The sequence below is a fragment of the Mustela nivalis genome (genome assembly GCF_964662115.1).
Source record: "Mustela nivalis genome assembly, chromosome: 4".
NCBI lineage: Eukaryota > Metazoa > Chordata > Mammalia > Carnivora > Mustelidae > Mustela > Mustela nivalis.
In genome coordinates, this window is record NC_139023.1 from 145,279,208 (window position 1) to 145,303,289 (window position 24,082).

The window sequence follows — 24,082 nt, forward strand, 5'->3', positions numbered from 1 at the left end:
TCCAAAGAAGACATACAGATGGCCAACGGGCACATGAAAAGATGCTCAACATCACTAAGCATCAAGGAAATGCAAATCTAACCACAATGAGGTATCACCTAACACCAGTTAGAATGGCTTTTATCAAATTGTCAAGACGGCAAGAAACAACAATTTTTGGTGAGGACATGGAGAAAAAGGAACGCTTGTCCACAATTGATGGGAATGTAAACTGGTGTAGCCCCTATGGAAAAGAGCATGGAGTTTCCTCAAAAAATTAAAAATAAAAATACCATGTCTTCCAGCAATTCTATTACGGAGTACCTACCTGAAGAAAATGAAGACACTAATTCAAAAAGATATATGCATCCCTACGTGCACTGAAGCATTATTTACAATAGCCGAGATATGGAAGCAACTGGTGTCCAATTACAGATGAATGGAAAGAGGATGTGGTACACACATACACACATGCACAAACACATGCAAACACACACAGAAATACTACACAGCCATAAGAAAGGAATGAAATCTTGCCATTTGTGACACACAGACAGCCCTTCAGGATATTATCCCAAGTGAAATAAGCCAGCTGGAGAAAGACAAATACCACAAGATGTCACTTATGTGCAGAATTCTAAAAACAAACAAACAAACAAAACAAAACCCAGACTCACAGACATACAGAATAGACTGGTAGTTGCCAAAAGGGAGAAAGGTTGGGGGAAGGGAGCAAAATGGATGAAAGGCTCTAAGAAGTCCAGACTTCCACTTATAAAACAAATAAATCAGTCAATAATATAGTATTAACTTTGTAAGGTGACAGATGATAACCAGGCTTATTGTGGTGATCATTCACAATGTATACAAATGTCAAATCACTATATCGTATACATGAAGCTAACATAATATTGTACATCAATTATATCGCAATGAATTTTTAAAAAATTAACCTGTTTTTGGAATGTATGATGTTCTTTCAAAGAAAGATTTTATGTCCGTATCAGTTTGTTTACAATATTAAATACTGATATTGTTTACACTAGTATTTTATACCCTGACATGCCTGTTCAAGATTCAAATACTGCTGTGGAAAGATCTCTAAGTAGTTGATACAGTCAGTTATCTAGAATGGTTTTATTATATTATAAACACAAAAGCAAACAAATTTTATCATATAAATCTCTCCTCCTTTTGAAATTCATACTGTAAACGAAAAACAGCCTTCATTGAACATCCAAAACACACCAATTTGAAGACTCAACAAACTCACATCACCATCACGACCAACTTCAAAGACAGGGAGTTGTCACACACGTGGGTCAATGGGTGCCATCATAGGAGCACATCTATGGTCTCCACCAATTTTCAGCAGAGCTCAGGTATTCAAAAAGAATCAAAAATCATCCTCATGATATACCACCATCACCACCACCACTCGCAGTGAAACACCAACTGCTGCTCTGACACCTTATACCTATTGACTCCTGTAATCCTTACAAGAATCCTGAAAGGACTATTTCAGAGATGATGAAGCAGAGGTATAGAAAGGCTAAGGAGTTTGCCAAGGCAACCAGTCCACCACCCTGCCCCTCCTAAATAACCTCCTCCCGGGTCTCATGCATAAAGCAGAAAGACAGGTAAGCAGGGATTTGTTCATAATTTTATTCTAATCCCTCCAATCCTTCCCTTCCCAACTTATTTTTATTTTCATGTTCTTTCCTTCTTGATAACTTTCCACTTTCCTAGAATATGGGGAAAACCAAGAATTTTATCAGGGCAGCAATGACAAAATTAAGTTCATTTTAACCTAAAGAGGCCAAAATAAGGACAAGAAGTCATAAGCTATAACAAGACATAAGGAAATTGTACCATGGTTTCACACCAACAGACCATATATGTGTTCAACTCTTAATATTCTTTTCTTATAAGTCAGTGGAACATTAAAATTAAGCTCCTTTTAAGAAATGCCTTTTCTTTATATTTCCACTGATTATTCTTAGGGTTCTTCACCAAAAACATAAACAGATCAAGACAAAATTACTGGCTTATTTTTTTAAGGTAATACTTTTCCACTCAAGCAAATATAGAGATGGAGAATATTTTAAGTTTCCGTAAAATATTAAAATATTCCTTCTAATGGTTAATACACAGCTGACAGTCACAATGTTATCTACACATAACGACAAAAAGTAATAGTCTAAACTCTGGGCTCAGTGGGTGAGGGAATGAGCAGCAGGGAGAAGATAAAGCCAACCGTGTACTGGTAGGGCAGAAACATTGGCTGGGGGTACCACGGCTTCAAATTTTACCTGCCTTTTAAACCCCCTCTTCATGCTCTTCGGCAGGGTCTCTCAGTCTTAGCATCATGGACTGTCAATGGGATCGATGCCCTCTACCTACTGGAGGCTGGTAGAATCACTCTTGTCCTGCCTCCCCTTCTTGTGACAACCCAAAATTTCTCCAGACCTTGGCAGATAAACTGCTGCTCTACTCCTCTGCTCTTTCCTCCCCTTTTCTCCTTGTAGACTAAGTGCTTCAGGCCTCAACCCCTCTTTTTAGCTCCACTTCTAGACACTAGGAAACAAGGAATTACTGATCTCTTCAAGGACGGGCAAGAAATGAGGTCAAGCACACATATCCTTTTTTCTTCTCTCTTCTTCTCCTCAAACAAAAAAAAGGCAGAAACAGGAGAGCCTGGGCGGCTCAGTTGGTGGAGTGTCTGACCCTTGATTTCAGCCTGGGTTATAATCTCAGGGTCCTGGGATTGAGCCATGGCCGTGTTCAGCAGGGAGTCTCCTTGAGATTCTCTCTCTCCCTCTGCCCCTGTCCCAACTTGTGCATGCACACTCTAATATAAATAAATAAATCTTTAAAAAAAAAAAAAAAAGGGCAGGAACAAAACAATCAATTATCAGAATTAACCAGTATGGCTTGAGCACCTACGACAGGTATCATACATGGCCAAGTGCTGCTAGGTATAAAAGACATAGTTCATACCCACAATGAACTTTAATCAAAATGAAAAAATTCACTCATCAAGTACTTACTGTGTGTCAGGCCAGAAGTTCTTAATGCTGGTGGACATTAAACTTGCTTGTAATAATTGTATAAAAGCTCTCCACCATAACCCTTGAATAGAATCCCCTAGCGGCAGGCCCATGGATTTCTGCAGTGATTGTTCAAGGGATTTTGATGGACAGGCCAGGGAGGACAATCGTGCAATCATAAAGACACTGCTGCTTAACCCCAAATAACTCAGTCTAAAGGGGTAATAAGATAACCATAATAAAGGCTATTAAAACAAAAGCTAGACTAGACAAGCTGATTTGTACCGATCATCAAAGTTACAAGATTTTTAGTGCAAGTCTAACATTTACGACCACTGGTTCAACCTTGTCAACTGTAGAGGACATGCCTTATGAAGTAAACACACGTCAAAACCACAGAAGGGCAGGAAGCAAGAGCTCTATCAACTGCATCAGCTTTCTTTCTCAATCCCTCGATTTTAAAGTCTATCCCAGTTATAAAAGAAACACCTTCAAACTAGGAATATATAACATTAGTAATGCTGCTTGTTATTTAACTTTTCTTATTGTGGTCTCCTTTTACTGATAAGATTGCTTCTTGGAGGCAGAAACTGAAGTATACATTTCTCTGTCCCTCCCCCAGATACAGCAGACACCCAGCGAGGTGTACAAGTCACTAGCTGAAATGATTCATTCGGGCTTAACACAAAGCAGAACCCCACAGTGAGGATGTACCTTCTTAAAGGAGCCCTTCCCAAAATACAATCAACTCAGCCTGCCCAATTTGACAAAACTCTTCAGTGTTTAAATGCAAATAAATGCTACAAATACAGTTTGTGTGCCAATCATTTTGGATGTTAATCAAGTTAATTTTGTTCACAGTTAACAGGAAAACATTTAAAACCAATCAAACATTCCCTCAAGCCTGAACAGACTAAATGGAAATCCTGAGCACACAAACAAGAACACAAGGAAAATAAAGAAAGTGTTATTAATCATGCCAGACTGCAAAGCCAGCAACGGACAAGAAGCAAAACAGGAAGCTGTAACAGATGAGACGGCAGGCCATATACAATCTGCCACCCTGGGTTCCAGCAGGGGCTAAATGCTAACGCAACATGTGCTGCCTTATTATTCCCCTTCACGAAAATCTAGTCTCTGATAAAATTAAGACCCATTTTCCAGCGGGGAGCAGTCACCTTCCCTCTCCTGTTCAGCTTTTAGAGTCTGAGGCTGACCAAGGCATATCAGCTCAGGGTTCCTACTCATACTCACTCAGAAAAACGAGGGAATGGGTACCGGGCCAAGTGGTATCTGTAAGTGACATTTCAAAAAGTTTTCCCCCACCAACTCTGAAATGTTCACAGATCACCTAAGGGGTGCCTGGCCAGCTCAGTCATAGAGCATGAGATTCTTAATATTGGGATTGTGAGTTCGAGCCCCACAATGGGTGTAGAGATGACTTAAAAAAAAAATAAAAAATCTAAAAGAAAGGAGATGGTGAAGCAGAAAATGGTGACAAATAATTTTACTCTGTCTAGCAGCTCAGTAAAAACTCCCTTAATGCCGAGGTAAGACTGAGTATGCTTCAGTCAGGTATGGACCTCAGCCACAAGCAGCAGATGCCTCCCTTATGGACAGCGCATGAGAAGCCTTTTTTTACACCCATGATCACTGTTATCCTTAAGAGAAAATCTGGGAAAGTAAATGCTAATGCCTTTTTAAATTATTTTCATTGTCTAAGAATTTCTACTACACAAGAGGACTTTTCTCACTTTGACACCTTACAAACTATTCCATTTCAATAATCAAAACCATATTCCAAGACCACCACCGTGTCTATGAATAAGAAAATGCCACTGTAAACAGAATCTAATGCTGCAACCCAGGCAGGAGAGAAAGAGGCCCATTTTGTCATACTTTATGAAGTACTGGTGCCTCTCGGGTTCATCAATCACTTCAGTTGACTGAGAAACTGCATATAAATGATAATCCCTAACAGGCTGGGAACACCTCACCTTCTTCCCAGACTCTGACCCCAAAATCATGTCATGGAGAGGAGCAGAGTATGATCAAGGAAATAAGATGGAGAAGCCCTGTCTCTTGTGACTGTGGCTTACATATACCATGTACCTCCCAGTAACTTCGGCTTTGCTTAAGCACAGCTGGGAAATTCTAGCTTCAGTGACAAAAACCTATCTTAACACAATAAAGTAAAAGACATCATCCCTATTCCAGTGAGGAATCTGACCAGGACACAGCAGAACATTTTTTATTAGTAGCTAGCATTTCATGTATTTTTTAATTGTCTGTTCATGTCCTTTACCAATCTTGTTTTTCTGGGGTGCTATTTTCCTATTGATTTTAGAAGTTTCTTACATAGAAAAATAACTTGCTGCAAAGATGTTACCTAAAAGGTCGTTACTTTTAAGTCCATGTTTAGCTATTTGCGTGCATTTGGCCACATAAATGCTGTCAAATATATAAAATTTTCCTTTATGGTTTCTGCCTTCCACATTCAAAAGAGCTCTACAGCTGGCTATTAATTACCCCCTCCTGTCTCTTGATGAAATGGCACAAATCAATCTCCCCCTTTCCTTCTGACACTATGACAAGGATCCATGCCAGAATCTTTCTACACTGAGTGTGTATTACTCCACTGGAGAAAAAAAAAAGTAACACTAATGAATACTATAAAAAAAGCCTCAGATAAATTTGAATACTTATCTTTAAAAGCTCTGGACAATTTAAGCAACTTCTTTAAATCATTAAAGGGCATCCTTCTTAGCTCAATTACTGTATTTTTCTCAAAAACCTTTATCTACAATTGTTAGGGAAATGCTCCATCTACAAATTCCCAAACTTGATATTTCACAATTTCATTACCAGGATTCCCATTGCTTAACTGTTCTCAATTCATTTAAGTCCATTAGACTTCTTATAACCTACGACCCTTTATCTAGATTAGATTTCATACTGCTCTCATTAACATTCTAGACTCTACAGCACATTGATTTTTATAAACAGCTAGCATTTTCTGCATGTTTACTATGCACCAAATCCTATACTGAGCATAAAATGCACCTACCCTCTCCGGACTTGAACACCTCTGAAACCAGGAACTTTACAATCGGTGGTAAGTCCTATCTAATTGATGTTTGTTTGTTTGTTTGTTTCCCCTCAAGTAGCACATGAAATAGTGCACTGAAATAATCATCAGCATCTTAATTAGATGAAATATAAAAGTAAAACCCATTTCATCTTACTATCAGTCCTGAGGCTAATACTATTATCTCTATTTTTCAGACAAAGAAAAGCGAGATACCAAAGCCAATGGTAGCTTCCCCCAAAGTTATAAAAAGCAAGTAAGTGGTGGGGCTTAGACTTCAACCCAAGCAATCTAACTCTAGAGCCTCATCTCTTAACTGATTTCTATGCCTAGGCCAGAATCATCATTACCAACAACATTTCTCTCCAATTTTACTATCAGGCCATGAAGCTATCCCAGAAAGTAACAATTACCTACTCCACAGCCACATCAAATTTCCCACCAGGCTTTGCCCTTGCTGGTTAGACTCTGAATTCTCCGTAGACTCCCTGGCACACTACCAACAATGGTTCTTTCAAAACTTCTTCACTGTTCTTAAACCTCCTACCATTTGCCGAGTCACCCACGTCACCATCCCAGTAAGGGACTCATCTCCCACACTAATGGGAAAGGCAGCGCAAGCTGGCACAAGTTCTGCCATCTCCTTTCTTCTAATGGACCCCATTCTGCTTCTCTCTCGGACAACTCTCCCTCCTTTTCAAGGTTAATATTTTGTTACCTGTGCTCTAGGTCACTAACTCCATCATCTTGAATTGCTCTCTGTCCATTAACTTCTTTCCTTCAACCTTTGGAATCAAAGAGATCGCATCTACCTTTGAAATATAAGTCACTCAAGGACATGAGAATCTAGTTCTCATTTCTTCTTTTTTTTTTTTTTTTTTAAAGATTTTATTTATTTGACAGAGAGAGATCACAAGTAGGCAGAGGGGCAAGCAGAGAGAGAGAAAGAGAGGGAGAAGGAAGCAGGCTCCCTGCCTAGCAGAGAGCCTGATGCAGTACTGGATCCCAGGACCCTAAGATCATGACCTGAGCTGAAGGCAGAGGCTTAACCCACTGAGCCACCCAGGCAGCCCCTCTAGTTCTCATTTCTTAATATGCTCTGTGTCTCCTCATATCTGTATTCACCTGATTATTCTCCTTCATCATCCAACATTTTCCCACTCTGAACCTACTTCTACAATCTCTCTTGCCCATGATTTCTGGTTTCACTTCTCCTCTGACCCCACATTCTTCCAATTTCTTCTTCCATCCACTTTAAATATACCTCTTCTTGGGGTGCATCAAAATTATCAAATTAATGGTATATGTAATATCCCTCTTCCATTAAAAAGACATGTTTTCTTTCAATCTAAACAAACAGAAGATCACGCATTTACCTAACTAAACGACCTAATTATAATACTTGAAAGATAATTAGTTCCCCCTTTTTTTTTTCTTGTGGTGTTTGTAACTGAAAGAAAAAAAAAACCTTAAAGGTCTGAAATACTTCCACTTTGCATAACACACCACAAAGAAACCACAAAAGATAGACAAGGAAAGGAAAATGAATGAACAGTTTGAGTAACCATACCCTAACCATCTGAGATTATAGCAAAAAAATATCTATAGTACAGCTACCCTAAAATTAAGGAGAAACTACAAATAAAGCATTTAAAAATTATGTATATAAATATATTTTTGAATCAATAGCTAGACCCCTCTATCCTCCTCTTTGCAAATACGACATAGTAAATATTTATTTATATTCTGAGCTCAACAGCATCTAGATGCATAAGTAACTGCCATGTGTGTATGTATTCTTTCTTTAAATTCAAGGGCATGTCTCAAGAAAATTAGTTAAGAAACCAATTCACCACACCTTAGATCTGGGTTTTTGTTTTTGTTTTTTTTTAAAGATTTTATTTATTTATTTGACAGAGATCAAAAGTAAGCCGAGAAGCAGGCAGAGAGAGAGGAGGGAAGCAGGCTCTCTGCTGAGCAGAGAGACCGATGTGGGACTCGATCCCAGGACCTTGAGATCATGACCTGAGCTGAAGGCAGCGGCTTAACCCACTGAGCCACCCAGGCACCCAGATCTGGGTTCTTAATGAAGGAACAAGGCTCCTTATCTGAATATTAGAACTGAGCAGAGATTTGGGGGAAATGGCCAGGTATGGATTCCCTCAAACCTTCAAAAGCTGGATGTTTTATTTCCAAGAGGGAGTCTTGATTTGAGTTCTGAATGGAGCTTATAACAAAAACTATAAAGACATAAAACCACTCAAACACTGCAGTTCCTAGTATCTTCCTAAAACTCTGATGTGATCACTGGAGTTGAACTATTTATGAAAGTCTTGGATTTGTTCTGAAAAACAGCCTCTCTTACATAAATGAATGTTCTACAGAGCCTGTTCCTTTCTGCAAATCGGGCAGCAATAGTTGTAAAATGTTACTTTTTTACGTGATAGGACTTGTTGTACACCTCTAAAATTGACTCCATCTTAATAATGCATACCAAAATAAAGATTTTAACTTAGATTTTAAGTAGTTACATTCATGCTACTGGCTCTGCCTTTTTTTTTTTTTTTTGGAAGTTACTCCAGAGTAAGTGTTAAAAATTCTTCAGGTATTTTTGCTGCCAGTCAGAGGACAGATCACCACTATTTGCACTACCAAGTAATAGCAGAAAAGGAATATAAAGAGCCGAGAGATTTCAGTTTGGAAGGAAAAGGCAATACCCTTATTTGTTATCAAAGTATCCCTGCTAATCTTGGCACAAAAAGTAAAACCAGAGCTTCCAAGTTGTTAGAACACATCGATGTGCTAGGAGAGTGGCAAACCTGGAAAGGAAGTGGAAGCTCGGCACTCCTTCCCCTATGCACTTCTGCTTTCTGCTATTCCTGAGCTGAATTCTTTATAAGAAACATGCAGTCTGGTATAGAAAGAGAGGAGAATAGAAAGAAAGAATGAACAGTAAAACCACATATAGAAGTAGCATTACAGAGAGCACCTCATCAACCTCATTTTGTGACTTAATATCAAATTCCTCTACCTCTTTGTAGGAAAATTATCCTTCTTGTCCTCAGACCTTTCCAATTCTCTCCTTAATACCCCCAGCTCCTTCCTTAAATACTCCAAACTTTTTAGCTTTCGGTTAAGAATATGATTTGCTTTTGAGAGGAGAGAAAATCTGTATAGCAGAATTGCCTGATTTAATTTGATCTTGATACAATCTTGGATCTCCCATTTTCTACCAAGGTCCCATTGATTAAATGAGACACAGAGCTTTTTCTTTTCCATCTCTAAGATTAAAAAAAAAAAAAATCAATTTCAATCTGTAAAAAAACATCTCTCTGAGGTTATCAGACTTGATTCCTATTCAGCTAAATGTTAGGTACAAAGAAGTTGATGCCATGCCAAAAATTCTCCTTTCCTCCCCTCACGAAATTACACTGGATATGCTCAGAGCAAAACCTTAGGAACACAACGAAAGTAGCAGGAGAGGATAAACAAATGAGAACTCAACAGCTCTAAGAGTGCTCCGGGTTCTGGCCTTCCCTCTTCTGGTCTCTTTGGTGGGTGGCTCTAGGCAAGTTGGCTATCTTCTCCCGGCCTCAGACCACACAGTTTGAAATGAACCAATAGGATCAGAAAATCTTCAAAACAGCTTTTAACACTAAATATCTCTATTCTCTACGAAGGAAATCACACATCTTAATGTTTATGAACGTACTTGGCAAGGCTGTCCCATGGATGTCCTTCACCTGAAATATCATGCAATTTGGGTACTTGTGTATACAAGCTCACCAGGGCATACAAACATTTTTGGATTGGAGCATCTTTGGATTGGAGGATGGGAATGAGCTGATATTGGATCCATGGTTCCTTCAGATTCTTCAACAGCCCGACCCAATAAATAAATTAATTAATTAATGTTTAAAAAGGGGTTTAGGATAACTGCAAGACTATACAAAAGTAGATATTAAATGTGGAAAAAAATTTCCAAGATTTGCCCTGAACTATTTTCATCTCAAAGCACAGTATCTAACAACTAAGAGAAGACTGATATTGATGAGATAAACTGAACTGCTAGAACTTTGCTCTTTGCTACCACCAGCCTGTGATAGCACAAGAAAAACACAAGGTGAAAGGAGCAGGGATTGTCCAGAAAAGCAGAGAGGAAAATAATTCAGCACTGAAATGCATTATTTTTTTGTCAGATTTACTCGTCTAGTCATATTCTGCTTAAATATGTATAATGTAAACATTATGTTTCTTCTAAAGCACTCAAAAGAAGACAGCACCAGAAAACAGCCCAGAAGAGCACAACAGAGGGCAAATCTGTCTAAAAGTCTAAAAAGTAAGTCGTCATGTCCATACTGGAATAGTAAAACTCAGCAGAACAATGCTTATTTGAATATTCTCAACAGAAAAAGTTTATGTATAAATTAACCTACATATACATAGTTATGTATGTTTACATATATATATATATATATATATATATATATATAGTTAAAAGGTGCTAGAGTCAGATTGCCTGTTCATATCCCAGCTAAGATTATAAATCATAATCACTTACTAGTTATGTAGCCTGAGGCAAGACACTGAATCACTCTGAACTCAAGTTTCTTTGCCTGTAAAATGTGGTAACAATAGTACTTAGGTAAGTTTTGGGACATAAATAAGGTATGACTATTTAAAATAAGCATATAAGAAAAACACAGAAAAATATTAACGACATTCTAAATCAAATTAGGGTCTATGATAAATATGATCCAGAGAAGAATCAATCTCATTTGATCTAGTACTTCCAATTATCACTTCCAAACTGTTTTTTATTTTATCAAGAGCAACTAGTAGGTGGGGGAAAAAAATAATGAAACACCCCTTTCTTTTCCTGACCCCACAAAGTCATTAGAAGTGGTAAGCAGAGACGTAGCTGAAAGAGGAGTAGAAATGAAAAGCAGAAGTAAAGGTCCTAGAGTAGCACTGCCCAGCACATCCTTCTGTGATGATGGAAATACACACTGTCCAACATGGTAGCCCCTAGCCACATGTGGCTAGTGCTACTGAGAAGATGAATGTCAGTTTCACTCACATTAAAATCCCCCTATGTAGCTATTGCTACCTTATTGGACAGTACTTCCCTAGATGACCCATAAACTGAATAAAGATTGCAGAAATTTCAGCAAGAAACAAGAGTCTTCTTTTCCAAAGCTTATCATATATTCAATTCAAATTTCTTTGCTTTCAGTGGAGACCTGGTAACCGTGACTTGTTAAAGAAATAAAATGCCAGCTGATCCATCAATACAGTGCAACTCAGTGCTAATGAAAGGATCAGAGATAAGAAGCATGTGGTCTTCTGATATTCTAGAAGGTCCCTAAGGCCACGTTAATTTCAAGCTCACATGCAGCCTGATTCAGTACACTGGATCAGAGCTGTAAAGGTCCTTATCAGACCCCCATTGCATCTGTCTCTCTACTGCCAAATAGAAAGTTCCTTAGACAATGCAGACTGAACATCCTTTCGTTTATCTTCAGTTTCTTCAAAAATTCAGAGTTCTGTAAGCCTTTCCCTCTTTAGAAACACTAGCGTTCCTGGGCAGCTCAGCCTTTCCACTATAAACAAAATCCATGTACCACCCATATCTGAAGTATAACGCCAGACTCCTGCTTAGCTGCCCCAGTAATATGGTTTAATTATGATGACTGAACTAATAGGCTGACATCATAGACTTTTACAGGCTGACCCCATGTCATCCTGATGTATCATTTTGCACCAGTTCAGTGCTGTAAATCAATTTAAGATCTCAAGCAGGTTGAAAAGGCTGGTAATGATGCTTTCTCTGCTGTCTCTGGAGACTCTACATTATACACAACTTACATTATTTATAAAGCCTCAATGATGCCTCCATTAGCCTTGTAAGACTACACAAATGAGATCTCTTATACACACACAACTTGGCCTTGATTATGTAGGCGACTACAGCTTAAATATAGTCATCTAATTACACCTCAGTTTCTTCTTTTTCCTATCTAACCGAGACATTAAATTTTATCTCTAACCCAGAATTACTATAAATCAAAATCACAATCTGAAATTTAGTTTTTAACATTTATTGTTAAATGATTAACTTAATGCTTTAATGAACTTAGTAGGAAAAAATTACTTAAATTGGTTAAGTAAGAGGTTAACATTTTTAATTGCCTAAAAATGGTCATTTCTCTAAAATGCAAAGGTCATCAGTTCTTCAAGGGTATAAAACCAATGGATGCTGCAAAAAGGAAAAATGTATTTAGTTACACACCTATGGTTGGAGGGGTCAAAACTAAATCAAGGACAAATCCCTACCCTCAGAAGAAACACGATCCTGCCTGTATTCTCCAGAGGCTCGCGCATCACCCACCTCTAGAAAATCATCTCTCATGACCCTGGTTACAGTTTCTTAAGAACTGCAGTATCACACAAATGTACACCACCTGCAGGGAAATATCAAATAACTGCAAATGGGAAAGAGGGAGGGAGAGAGGAGCACAAACTCCTTAAGCAGTCCAGTGTACTCAGGCCTGGCACCTACATCAGAATAACAATGATGCAAAATATTTCTACTACTTGAAAATGCTGGGGTCCTGGACATGGGTCCTGCCTTGATTTTTTTTTTTTTTTTTTTGAATAGTGGTTCCAATACAGCTCAGCTACCTCCCATAAAACGTAAAGTGGTCATTATAAACGAGATGAAAAGTCAACATGGGCAGAGAACAGTTTTCTCATTGTGTTACTGAAAGTAGGCATGCTATCCACCACAGGCTATTAGAGCAAGAAATGTTCTGAAAGGAAGGCATTCTGTGATTTAGGTGCCTAGAGTTCCAGCAACAGGATGACATACCGAAATCATGCAACTTCTGTACCACTGCACATACTTTGGAACTTGAGATGCACTGGAAAGAAGAGACCAGGAGGAGAAAGGAAAAGGCCGGCTTGCCCCAGCACTCACGAAAACGATGCTTCCTCAAGGAGATGGTGCTGAGACGCGCTTCGGTGTCCAGAAGGGAAGCGTCTCACTATCTTGCACCGCAGACTGGAAAATCCTAAGCGCCTCGGAATAAACAAAAGCCGCAGCTACTGTAGCTGCGAGATCCGGCAGGCATTCGTTCCTCCTCCCTTCCCAAGTACATCAAGGAAACGTCCTCCCTTCCAGCCTACATGTATATTAAGCAACTAGAAAAACAAGCCCACGTTTGTCTCTCTCACACCCACTCCCCCCACCTTCCTGCGGCGGCCACCCCGAGAAGCACTAACAAAGACAGCGGAGTAAATGAACAGTTGTTCAACAGCGAACTCACAAATACACATGCAGTGAGGCAATCGAATCCGGTAAAGGGAAAGGAATGAGACGACACTTGGGAGACGCACGGGGTGTAGGCGGAAGAGAGAGGAAAAAAATTACGCGCCGCCGCCGCCAAGCCTTTGAATAAATTAGAGGGAATTTCGGTGCCGAACTTTCCTTGACCTCGACCCCCAAGGGGCTCGTGGGGGCCGAGAAAGAATCCCGTCTGGGATGCGGAGGGGCGCAGGGCACCGGTGTCCGCCTCGTGCCGGACCCGCTCCGCGAGGCGCCGACCGCGGAGAGGGCAGCGCCCGCCGCTGTCCTCCCAACTCCCGCAAGGGTCGCCCGGGCCGGCGCTGGACACAATGGGCCGGCGAGCAGCGCGGACGGGCCTCGGCCCGGCTGCGGAAAGGGAAAGAGAAACGGGGAACGGGCGGAGGGGGAGGGACAGAGGGAGGGGAGGTCCCGCCGCAGCCAGGGCGGGGGGCGAGGCTCGGGGCCGAGGAGCGCGGCTTCCCCGCCGCAGACCCAACAAAGACGCAAGGGGAACCCCGGCCGAAACCTGCCGGGCCGGCTGGGCGCCAGAGCAGGAGGAGGTGGCAGGTTCGCTCCTCGGAGCGGCAGGGAGGCGCCATCATGGGGGGGGGGGGTCCCCCGGTCCGCCCCACGCGGGGAAGAGCTCCCTCCCCACCGCGGCCCGCGTCACCGGCCCCGCACAACCGCGGCAGCCCCGCGGGCCCGCGCTTGTCCCACAGGAGGCGGCGGCGGCGCCGGGAAGCCCTAGGCGCCGAGGGAGGGCGGGGACGCGGCAAAGGAGAAAGTTGGGTTCGGGTCTGTTTCGTTTTACCGGGTTGGCGGCGCGCCCGTCCGCGCGGGCGCACGAGTGGCCGGACGAGCGGGGTCCCGCGGCCCCGGTCCGGCCGGCGGGGCGCTGCGCTCGCAGAGTGCCTCCCCGCGCCTCGGCCCGGGCTGAGCCGCTCGGCCTCTCCTTCCTCCTCCCGCCCGCCCGCTCGCTCCCGGAGCCTGGATTGATCTGGTCGCGCTGGCGTCAGGGAGTCGGAGCCGCCCAGCCTCCACTGCTCGGCTGCCAATACCCGGCGCACTCGCCCGCCCGCACGCTCACTCGCTCGCACACACGCGCACCCGCGCGCCGCCGCCGCCGCCGCCGCCGCCGCGCGACCAGGGATCCTCTCCAAATTCCCGGCCGGCTAACGCGAGCGAGCGCGGGGCCCGAGCCAGCCACCTCCCCCGCCCCCCCCCCCCGCCTCGGCCCCACGCCCCGTTTATTCCGGGGAGAAAAAAACAGATTTCCTCCCCTGCTTCCTTTAGTCCGGCTGGAGCGGGCTTGGTGCATTATCCTCAAATGAAGTTCGGGGTGCAGTATCTATTTTCCGAACAGCTCATCACCCGTCTACCGCGCCCTCCGGATCGTTAAACGCGGAGTGCGTTTTTGACAATTATTTTTCGAGGTTCTCCTTTCTATACCTAGTTTCCGTTGCTCTTCACTAACTTTCTGATGTTTTGCGAGCCCCAGAAGTTGCACGGACCCAGAATTGGGGAGTTTAGTACTATTGCATGTGCTTATACCAAAACCCGAATCAATATTATGTGTTTTGTGTCAGTTCAGTATCTAATGATTCAAGTAGGTAACCTAGTTGTTCCAAATAATGACAGATGCCACAACGGAACTCAATTTTTGATCCCATTTCTACAATCTTTTATATGACACCAACCCCTGAAAATAAAAACAAACTGGCTCTCATCTAAGCTAATCTGCATAGACATTGAACATATCTTTTGGTAAGAATTAATTTTTCCCTTGGCTAGCTATCTGGAAGCTGGCATGAAATCTTGGATAATTACCATAATGGTGAGTTATGTTTAGAGAGGAATAATTACTCTGAGGAATAAATTTCTCAAAGAATCATTACCATCCGTATAAAGAAAATATCAAACACTGAGGTAAGTTAATAGTACTCTCCAATTGTTCATGGACCTTTACATGTCCACATTCTATTTTAAATTTTTATTTCCTTTTTTTTTTTTTAAGACTTTATATATTTGACAGAGATCACAAGTAGGCAGAGAGAGAGAGGAGGAAGCAGGCTCTCCATTGAGCAGAGAGCCAAATATGAGGCTGGATCCCAGGAGCCTGGGATCATGACTCTGAGTTCATGGCCTGAGCCGAAGGTAGAGGCTTTAACCCACTGAGCCACCCAGGTGCCCCAATTCTTATTTCTTAATATTTCTACATTCCTTGTTTAATGATTCAAAGGAAATACAAGTCCCATAAAACACAGAAAATACCATTTGTAAATTATAAACTGGAGTATTTCAGTTAGTTTCTCTGTTAAACTATTTGAGCACTTCCTGGTCAAATCCTGGACCTCATCTTGTTTTCCCTAAAAGCAGCATTTGACACAGTTCGTCATTCTCTGCTCCTTGGAATAACAGCTGGAGTGAGCCTTGTGAAATGCCACTTAGATCAGGTCACTCCTCTGCTCAAAACCCTTCCCTGGTGACTAGAATATGCTATATGCACAATGGAATTGTGAAATGCCACTTAGATCAGGTCACTCCTCTGCTCAAAACCCTTCCTGGTAACTAGAATGTGCTATATGCACAATGGAACATTATTCAGTCATTAAAAAGAATGAAATACTGGCACAGGCTGCATGAATGAACCTTGAACAAAGACCACATATTGGATGCTTCCATTTCTACAAATTTCCAGAATAGACCTGTCTTTAGAGCCAGAAAGTAAAATGGTGGTTATCTATGTTTGGGAGAGTAGGAAAGTTGGGAAGGAGTGGTAGCTAAGGGTTACAGAGTTGCTTTTGGGGGGTTAAAAAAATAGTATTCTAAGATTAGTCTCTGATGGTATTTACATAACTCTGTGGATATCCTAAAAGCCATTGAATCGTATACTTTAAATGGTAAATTATATAGTCTGTGAATTTTGTTTCAATAAAGCTGTTTAAAAAGACATGACAACTAAACCCAGTGTGTGATCCTTGATTGAATCCAGGATTGCAGGGGAAGCTATAAAATGACATGATAGCCTTTACTTTTTATGTTATAAAAATTACAAAATTATTACATTTTAACCTACACATGACCTTTCTGAGTGCAATCCTAGTAGCCACAAATGATAATAATGAACACTACACATGCTTTGCAATTTTATTTTGCCCTTTGTGCAAGTTATTTCTTTAAATGGTAATAAAAACTTGGATACTTTTTGGGGCGCCTGGGTGGCTCAGTCATTAAGTGTCTGCCTTTGGCTTAGGTCATGATCTCAGGGTCCTGGGATCAAGCCCCGCATCAGGCTTCCTGCTCGGCTGAAAGCCGGCTTTTCCCTCTCCACTTCATCTGCTTGTATTTCCTCTCTGGGCCTCTTTTTCTCTCTCTCTCTGTCAGAATCTTTAAAAAAAAAAAAAAAAATCATGGCTACTTTTTTTAAAAGGACAGTATTGGGATAATTGTCAAAGCTTGAATGTGGCATTGTATTAATATCATTATATGAAAAAAAATCTTCCCTTGGCTCCCCATTTCATTCAAAATAAGTTCTTACAATGCACAAAACTCTCACTTACATGCCCTCCTGACTCTTCCTTTCCCATTCTCGCCTGGTCTCCTCCTCTCTTCCTAGCCTACTTCCTCAAGTTGTCCTGGCCTTTCAACAAGTCCTGGGGCAACCTGGGCACAGTCCCACCTCAGGGTCTTCACACTAGCTGTGTCCTCCCCCTCTCCCTGATCAGGTCTTCATCCAAGTGTTCCCCTCTCAGTGAGGCCCACCCTGGCCACTCTACCTAAAATTCTTCCCACCCCTCCCAAATGAACATATCTTGTAATCCTCTTTGCCTATCACTACCTAACTACTTACTTGGCCAGAAGAGCAGGACTTTGGTTCGGTTCTGTTCTGTTCATTGCTATTCCCTCAGAGCCTAGGGTAGTATCCAGCACTATGTGGGAGCTTATTAAACACCTGTTGAAGGAAGGAAGGAAAGAAGGAAGGAAGGAAGGACTGTTCTAATTACTGGGCGGCATATAACAGCAAACTTCACCAATAAAAATCCCTGCTCTCATCAAAGAAGAATAAATACACAAATATGCTAGGTGGTGGGTGGTACATGGGATGGAAGAGGCCAGGTAGAAGGGACTGGGAATGGGGGAGGTTGCTATTTCTATAGGGTTAGGGTAAAGCTTCCTAATAAGAAGTCTTGGAGGAAGAGAGGGGCATGCCATTGATCTAGGGGGAAGGTCTCCAAACTCCCAAGCAGAGTAAAGAGCAAGTGCAAAGCCCCTGAACCTGCAACTACTTCGCGCATTCGGGGAAGAGCTAGGAGGCCAGAGCATTGATGCACAGAGAAGCTAGACACAGGAGGGAAGACAGTGCGTGGGCCCAGATGCACCTGGCTGGTGGCTGCAGGGCAGGAACATAGGGAAGTTCTCGTCCACTGCTTCTCTTCTCTTAGTGAAATAGCCACAGACCCTACTTCTTGAGAGTGGTGAGGGTGGGAGAGGCTATGGAGGTTGGGAAGGAGAGAAGCAGATATGAAAGAGTTATCTTCTGGGAGAGTTTGAGAGCAAATGAACTACGCAAATGTGGTTGGATTGCCGGGCAGTGCTACTAAGTGCCCATTTGAGGTTAGTGGTCATGAATTTAAAGCAAGACCAGTCAGCAGGGCTGTGGAGTTTTCTCCAGCCCTGTGGGACTAAGGGGATGGCGCTAGGGTTTTGCAGGTGGATGTGATGGAGGGAAAGAGGGTCAGAGAGCAGAGGGTGTGGGCAGCGGAGTAACTGTGGCGGGCCGTGGGAAGGAGGGGAGGGAGGAGGTAAAGGAGTAGAAGACAAAGGAAAGGTGTAGGATCAATGGATTGAAGGTCCTAGCGGAGTCTAATAATTGCTGGAGTTGGGACCCACTCCCAAATGCTGGGAACAGTCTGAGAATGGGATGCTTGGAATTGTGGAGCTGGTGGGGGGGGGGGTATGCCAAAATCTAGCGGTGTGACTAGAGAAAGTGGGTGGCTAAGGCAGGGAGAAGGGCAAGCTCCTCAAAGAGATGGAGGTATCAAGGAACGGAAGGCAAACTAATTATGTGATTGAGCTAGCTTGTTCAAAAACAAAACATAACCACTAATGTATAATAAGGTGAGCCCTTAAAAGTGGCTGCAAATATTAAATATGCAAAATATGAACCCAGACATTTCTTTAAGAGATGGCTCTATTCAACAGAAAAAATATATGTAATATAGGATTTGTGTAGCAGCTCCTTAAGTGAATTTAAATGAATCAATTACCCTGGAATGAGCCCACTAAGGATCACCGGTGTGGTATTCTACCCATTAAACAGGAATGTTCCAGTGATAAGTAAAGTTGGGGGAAAAGAGCAAATTATGAATTTTTGATGCTGAAATGCCTCTGTTCTCTCATCGCACCTTTTCCTCCAGAGAGTCTTTGGCTGCTTGTGATCAGGAATGTGTTTAGGCATGCTGTTTTGTATCTCCATAGGAAGACCCTACCGACCTTCTAAGGAATATGAGGGTGGGAGCTGTGTCTAGTTGTTTCCCTGCTGCATGCCCAACGTTTACACAGACCCATCACAGGAAACCCTCAAATATTTGCTGAAGGAATAAATATCTAATTGAACTGCAGTGAAAACTCCAATCGGTGTCTTTCTTAAACTGGGGCATACTTCACAGGAAGAATTCTTTCTCATGATTGCTTTCACTCTGAAGTCTGAATTTCTAATTTATCATTTATTAAAATGTATTTAAACTCCTAATTTAACATTTCTAATTACAAATGCTAGGAATTTGCCCAAAAAGTTGTTAGCCCCCTTTCTAAGGATTTCTTAACAGTCTATAGCACTACAAGTTCTGTGTGAACATTTTACAGTAATTATCATCATGACAGAATTTTATAGGAATTCCCCCAGTTTCTGAAGTTTGTGGGGCACTCTATAATCTTTGCTTAGCAAAATTGTTCTCTGGGACCTCATTTCAAGGCAGGGGTCAGGCAGGAGATTGTTTACAGCATCTAGACACAGGCCTTGGAAGGCTATTTCTTCCTGCATCTTCCTGCCACACACAACTTGAATGTTGTTATTCCCCAAAGCCTCCCAGTGAATGTTAATGCTACTGAACTCCTAAAATATAATACAGCAACAGCATTTCTGCTTATCTGTTCCTTTATTAATTTGATTATTAACAAATTTATGAATTTACTACCTGTTGTTCAAACTGTTGTTTCTAACAAATGTTCAGACCTACGTACGTGCCCCCACACTAAACTGCTGACTTGTCACATCTACTCCCTGCCAGTTAAATCATATGGGGAGAAGTTTCCATGGGTTCCTTTCCTAAGATGTTCACGTCTTTCTCCAAACGCTCTCACGTCCTTCCTTTCCCATTGCCCCCAGGTGCCTGGATCTCATGCCTAGACCTCTGTGGTGGCCCTTGGGCTGTCCTCCTTGCTTCCAGTGACCCTTGTATCATTCTAATTGCTGAATAATCTCCCACAAGGAGTTGTTTGTCCAAGTCATTCCCCTGACCCAAAAGTTCAATGGGTCAGCAGTACCTCCCAATAGACTTCCAACTCTGAGGCCTGGTACCCAAGGTACCCAAGGTCCCTTGAAGTATGACCTGGACCCACTTTTCCCTGCCTAGTCTCCTTCATCCTCCCACACAAACATGGGCAAATTGACAATGCACTCCAAAGCACTTAAATATGATATTTTTTGTTCATACTTCCATATGATCTCAGGGTCTCCAGTTTTCAAAATTCTACCTGTCCTTTAAGGTCCAATATCATCTCCTGCCATTAAACAAACAAACAAAAATACTTCCTAAACCTGGGATGGATGGGTTTATTGAGATCAAAATCAAAATCCTCATTTTAACCAATGAAGGAGATGAAGTCTAATGAAGTTCTATAATTTGCCCAAGGTCAGATAACTAGTAAATGTCAGAATCAGGTCCAATTCTCAGCCTCCTAATCCAAAGTAATCTCTTCTCCTTACCAAAGCCTCATCCCTAAGGCCTCCTCTGCTCACTTCCCCATGCTGTGCCCCAGGTTCTCTGTCGCTGTGTCGCATGTCATATATCACTCATCCTTTGACTCATTAACTACGTATCATGAGGCCCCACAGGTACCTTGTAGAGATGAATGAATAATGACTAGCCTTTTCTCCCACAAAGAGCTAGTTTTTTTTCCTTCACTGACACAATATTTTGACACAAATCTCATGGAAAGGGTTACATTCCATTGCTGTTATATATCAAATTCGTAATAGCTCGAGTTTACTGGGCATTTACCTGGAACAATGTAAACACCTGAGAGGCATCATCTTACAGTCTGAGAACCTCCCTATGAGATAGATAACACCCTCCTCATCCGCTGGTAGTCTCAGCGCCTACTGAAGACGGTGTGTGGGGAACACTAGTGATAAAGATAATAACTAATACTGGCTTTGTGTTTACAATTTTCTACAATTGTTTCGAGCACGTTACATATATGTTATTAAGTCCCTTATCCTTCAAAACAACCTGATGATATAGTTATAGCATCGTCTCCTTTTTACAGATGAAGAAAATGAAGCACCAGGATGTGAAGCGACTTGCCTAAGGTCACACAGCATTTAATGGGCGTGGTATCTCATATATTATACCTGTTCAATTAAAGTAGTCAGTTCTCTTTTCACTGAATGTTCTTAGCCCCTACTGTGTGCTGGACACAATTTCTGCCTCTGAAGTCAAGTGTTTTAGTTAGCCTCGTACGTACCAGCAAAATATTTAGTAGACTGGTCAGTTTTTTAGGTTTTAACGACTACCTGATGTAAAAAAAAAAAAAAAAAATCTAAATAACTTTGTCTCTGGTAGCAATTTTTCTTCTCTAAACCTACAACTGCTGGCAAGTTTGCCCAAGTTCAAAGACGAGTTTTGGCTGCCTTTAACACAAAAACTAAATGACAGTAGCTTAAGCAATAAAGACATTGACGTTATCTCTTCCAAAAAGGAGATCAGAAATAAGAATTCCGGGGGTGGTGAGGAACACAAAGATGTCAGGGCTGAGATCACTGTGATTTCCTTGTCCCCACCCTCGTTGTTGATTATTAAGCGGCTCTGTAGCTCTAGTCATCATGTCTGCATTCCAGGCTGGGGAAAAAAAAAAAAAAAAGGACAAGGACAAAAGGGGTAAACTGAGTCTGGAGCCTGTTTAAGGAACACGTGCTACCACCACCACCTGGGGTAAGCTGTCACTACTACCGTGACATCTGCCTACTTCTCATTAGTAAATATTGTCATACGACCTCCTCTACTTGCAAAGATGACTGGGAAATGTCATTTTTTGTTTAATCCTAGAAAACTGCCACAACAGATGGTATTTCTGCTAGTGATGAAGAAGGAGAAGGATGAATGCAGTGATGTGCTCCACATGGTTCATACTGGCTTATGAGAGCCAGTGGTTAAATTTTCAGATTTTTTTACAACCAGTAGCCTTTTTTACAACACCTCAGTAGCCTGAAATTGGTCACAGTGGGAGTCTTTACACCACAAAAATTGGTGAACACCACAAATTAAGGCCTTCAAAAAAAAAAAAAAAAAGCCAGTTGTCAAACATTTACCAGCATGCCACTAAATATTGGATAGGTGATTAGGAGTCCCAGAAAGTTTTTTATTTTGCCTTATTATATTTGTCATTTACTTCTGACTAGAATGGCTAAGACTCGTGTACACTAAGGCAGGCAATCTTTTGAAGTTCTTGGTATATTAATAATCGCCCACTCTTTATTCCATAGAAATGTTAGGCATAGGCACTGACATTGTGTCTTAGTATTTCCTCAGAGAACATACAAGTTATTCTTTGGTAGTCAGTCAGGGATGTCATGAAAATATTGTAAATGTCTATTCAGGAACTTGAAAAGGTTTTGTGTTAAAAATAGTCTGTTCTTGGGGCACCTCGGTGGCTCAGTTGTTAAGCATCTGCCTTTGGCTCAGGTCATGATCCCAGCATCTTGGGATCAAGCCCCACATCGGGCTCCCTGCTCTGCTGGAAAGCCTGTTTTTCCCACTTCCCCTGCCTGTGTTCCCTCTCTTGCTGTCTCTCTCTATATCAAATAAATAAATAAAAATCTTGAAAAAAAAATAGCATGTTCTGGTAACTAAAACAGCCTCTCTGTATTTGAAGCAATTTTTCTATTAGGGCCTGCCTAAGACAGAGCAGCTTTGCTAAGCTAAGGTATAACTTCACTGAGGTATAAAAAAAATCCTTTAAAATAATTTCTTCTTCTACAATGTGTTCCTGAGGAAAGAGTAAAGTGGAACATTTTCTCCTGCTGGTTATGAGGAGGAATCGGTAGTTTCTCACTCTTAAGGAGGAAACTCCCCAGGTAGGTCTTTTTTGCTTTTCTTTTGAACACACACAGGCACTTAAAAACACAGCACTGATAGGGACAAAGACTGCCTTCCCTTCGGTTTGAAGGAGGCAATAAGAAGAATGGTTTCCGGAGTGGAGCCAAAAAGGAGCGGAGAATCTCAAGGGCTTGTGAACATGACCTTGCCCTAGGGGTCTTGCCTCTAAAATAGAATTTAGGTTATTTAGAAATAAGCACCAGTAACAAAGTCACATACGAATTAGAGTTGCAAAAGGTACATTAGATTTTTCTTTTTCTATTACCGTGATAAATGGACGAGAAGAAGCCTTTGAGATTTTGCATTGAAGTTTCCCTTAAATTTTGATTTCTTTGGATACTATATTTTAGGCCAAAAATTTTTAACGTTGTTTCGTCACCTTTAAAGTCTGTTATATAATTGAAGGTAGTAAGGGGGTTTTTGTTGTTGTTGTTGTTTAAAAGGTTTTTCCTCAAAAATCTTGCTTTGTAGGATTTGTTATAGCTAACATTATCCAACTGCCGCAGTTGCGAGGAAGATCCTTATTGGAAAAAAGAAACACTGATCAATAATGATCAATCTAGAAGGCTCGGGTAGCCAACTGAACCAACCACATTTGAGCTCCGTCCAGGATTTTTTGGAGGTCGCTCAATAAATAACACCTGCTTCCTGTCCTGAGTATGGAGACAAACCAGAACCAAACCCAGAAGTCAGACAGATGGAACTCGAAATATGATCTTTATTAATTATAAAGTGTATTGCAACATTTAGCCAGGGATCTGTAGCCAAATTGGCTTGCTAATATTCTACCTCCAAATTGGAAAGCCTCAGGCATTCGCAGAGTGGAACAGCCCACGGGCTGCAATTTACTTGCACAGCTGTGGATCAGAAAGGCCATTCCCTCACAGAATGCTCTTCTTCTAGACTCTTAGAGGATTCTTTATACCCAGATAGCTCATCCTTCAAAGAAAGCCAAATGTTGCCCTTTTCCACCTGAGACAAGGTGATCAGGATTTTTTTTTCCTATTTCTTTGTTTTCTTTTTCTTTTTTTTTCAGTTAACAGAAACGCTCCACTCTGCAGAAACAAAGTCCCCTAAAGTGTGCATTTTATTTTTAAGGAGTTCGAACTCAGATTTTATTCATTTTAAAGTTTTCGCAGTTGGATGGACCTCCAAAGCTATAACTGCTGAGTTAAAATGCCTTGTGCACAACCTAGGGAGAGAAAATAATAGGTAAAACATGGGAAGAGGACTCTAG

At 41.6% G+C, this 24,082-nt stretch overlaps 1 protein-coding gene across 8 annotated transcripts in view; it reads right to left on the reverse strand.

Moving 5' to 3' along the window:
- Positions 1 to 14,590, reverse strand: part of SMAD1 (SMAD family member 1) — a 75,019-nt gene extending 60,429 nt beyond the window's left edge. The window contains exons 1-3 of one of the 8 annotated variants that reach the window (XM_082728268.1): positions 13,446 to 13,579; positions 12,989 to 13,190; positions 10,679 to 10,733 (exon numbers count right to left, since the gene is read on the reverse strand). The gene's annotated coding sequence lies outside the window, so the exon portion shown is untranslated. The other 7 variants (XM_082728269.1, XM_082728273.1, XM_082728272.1 and 4 more) reach the window with 7 other exon arrangements.
- Between the last annotated feature and the right edge of the window lie 9,492 nt (positions 14,591 to 24,082).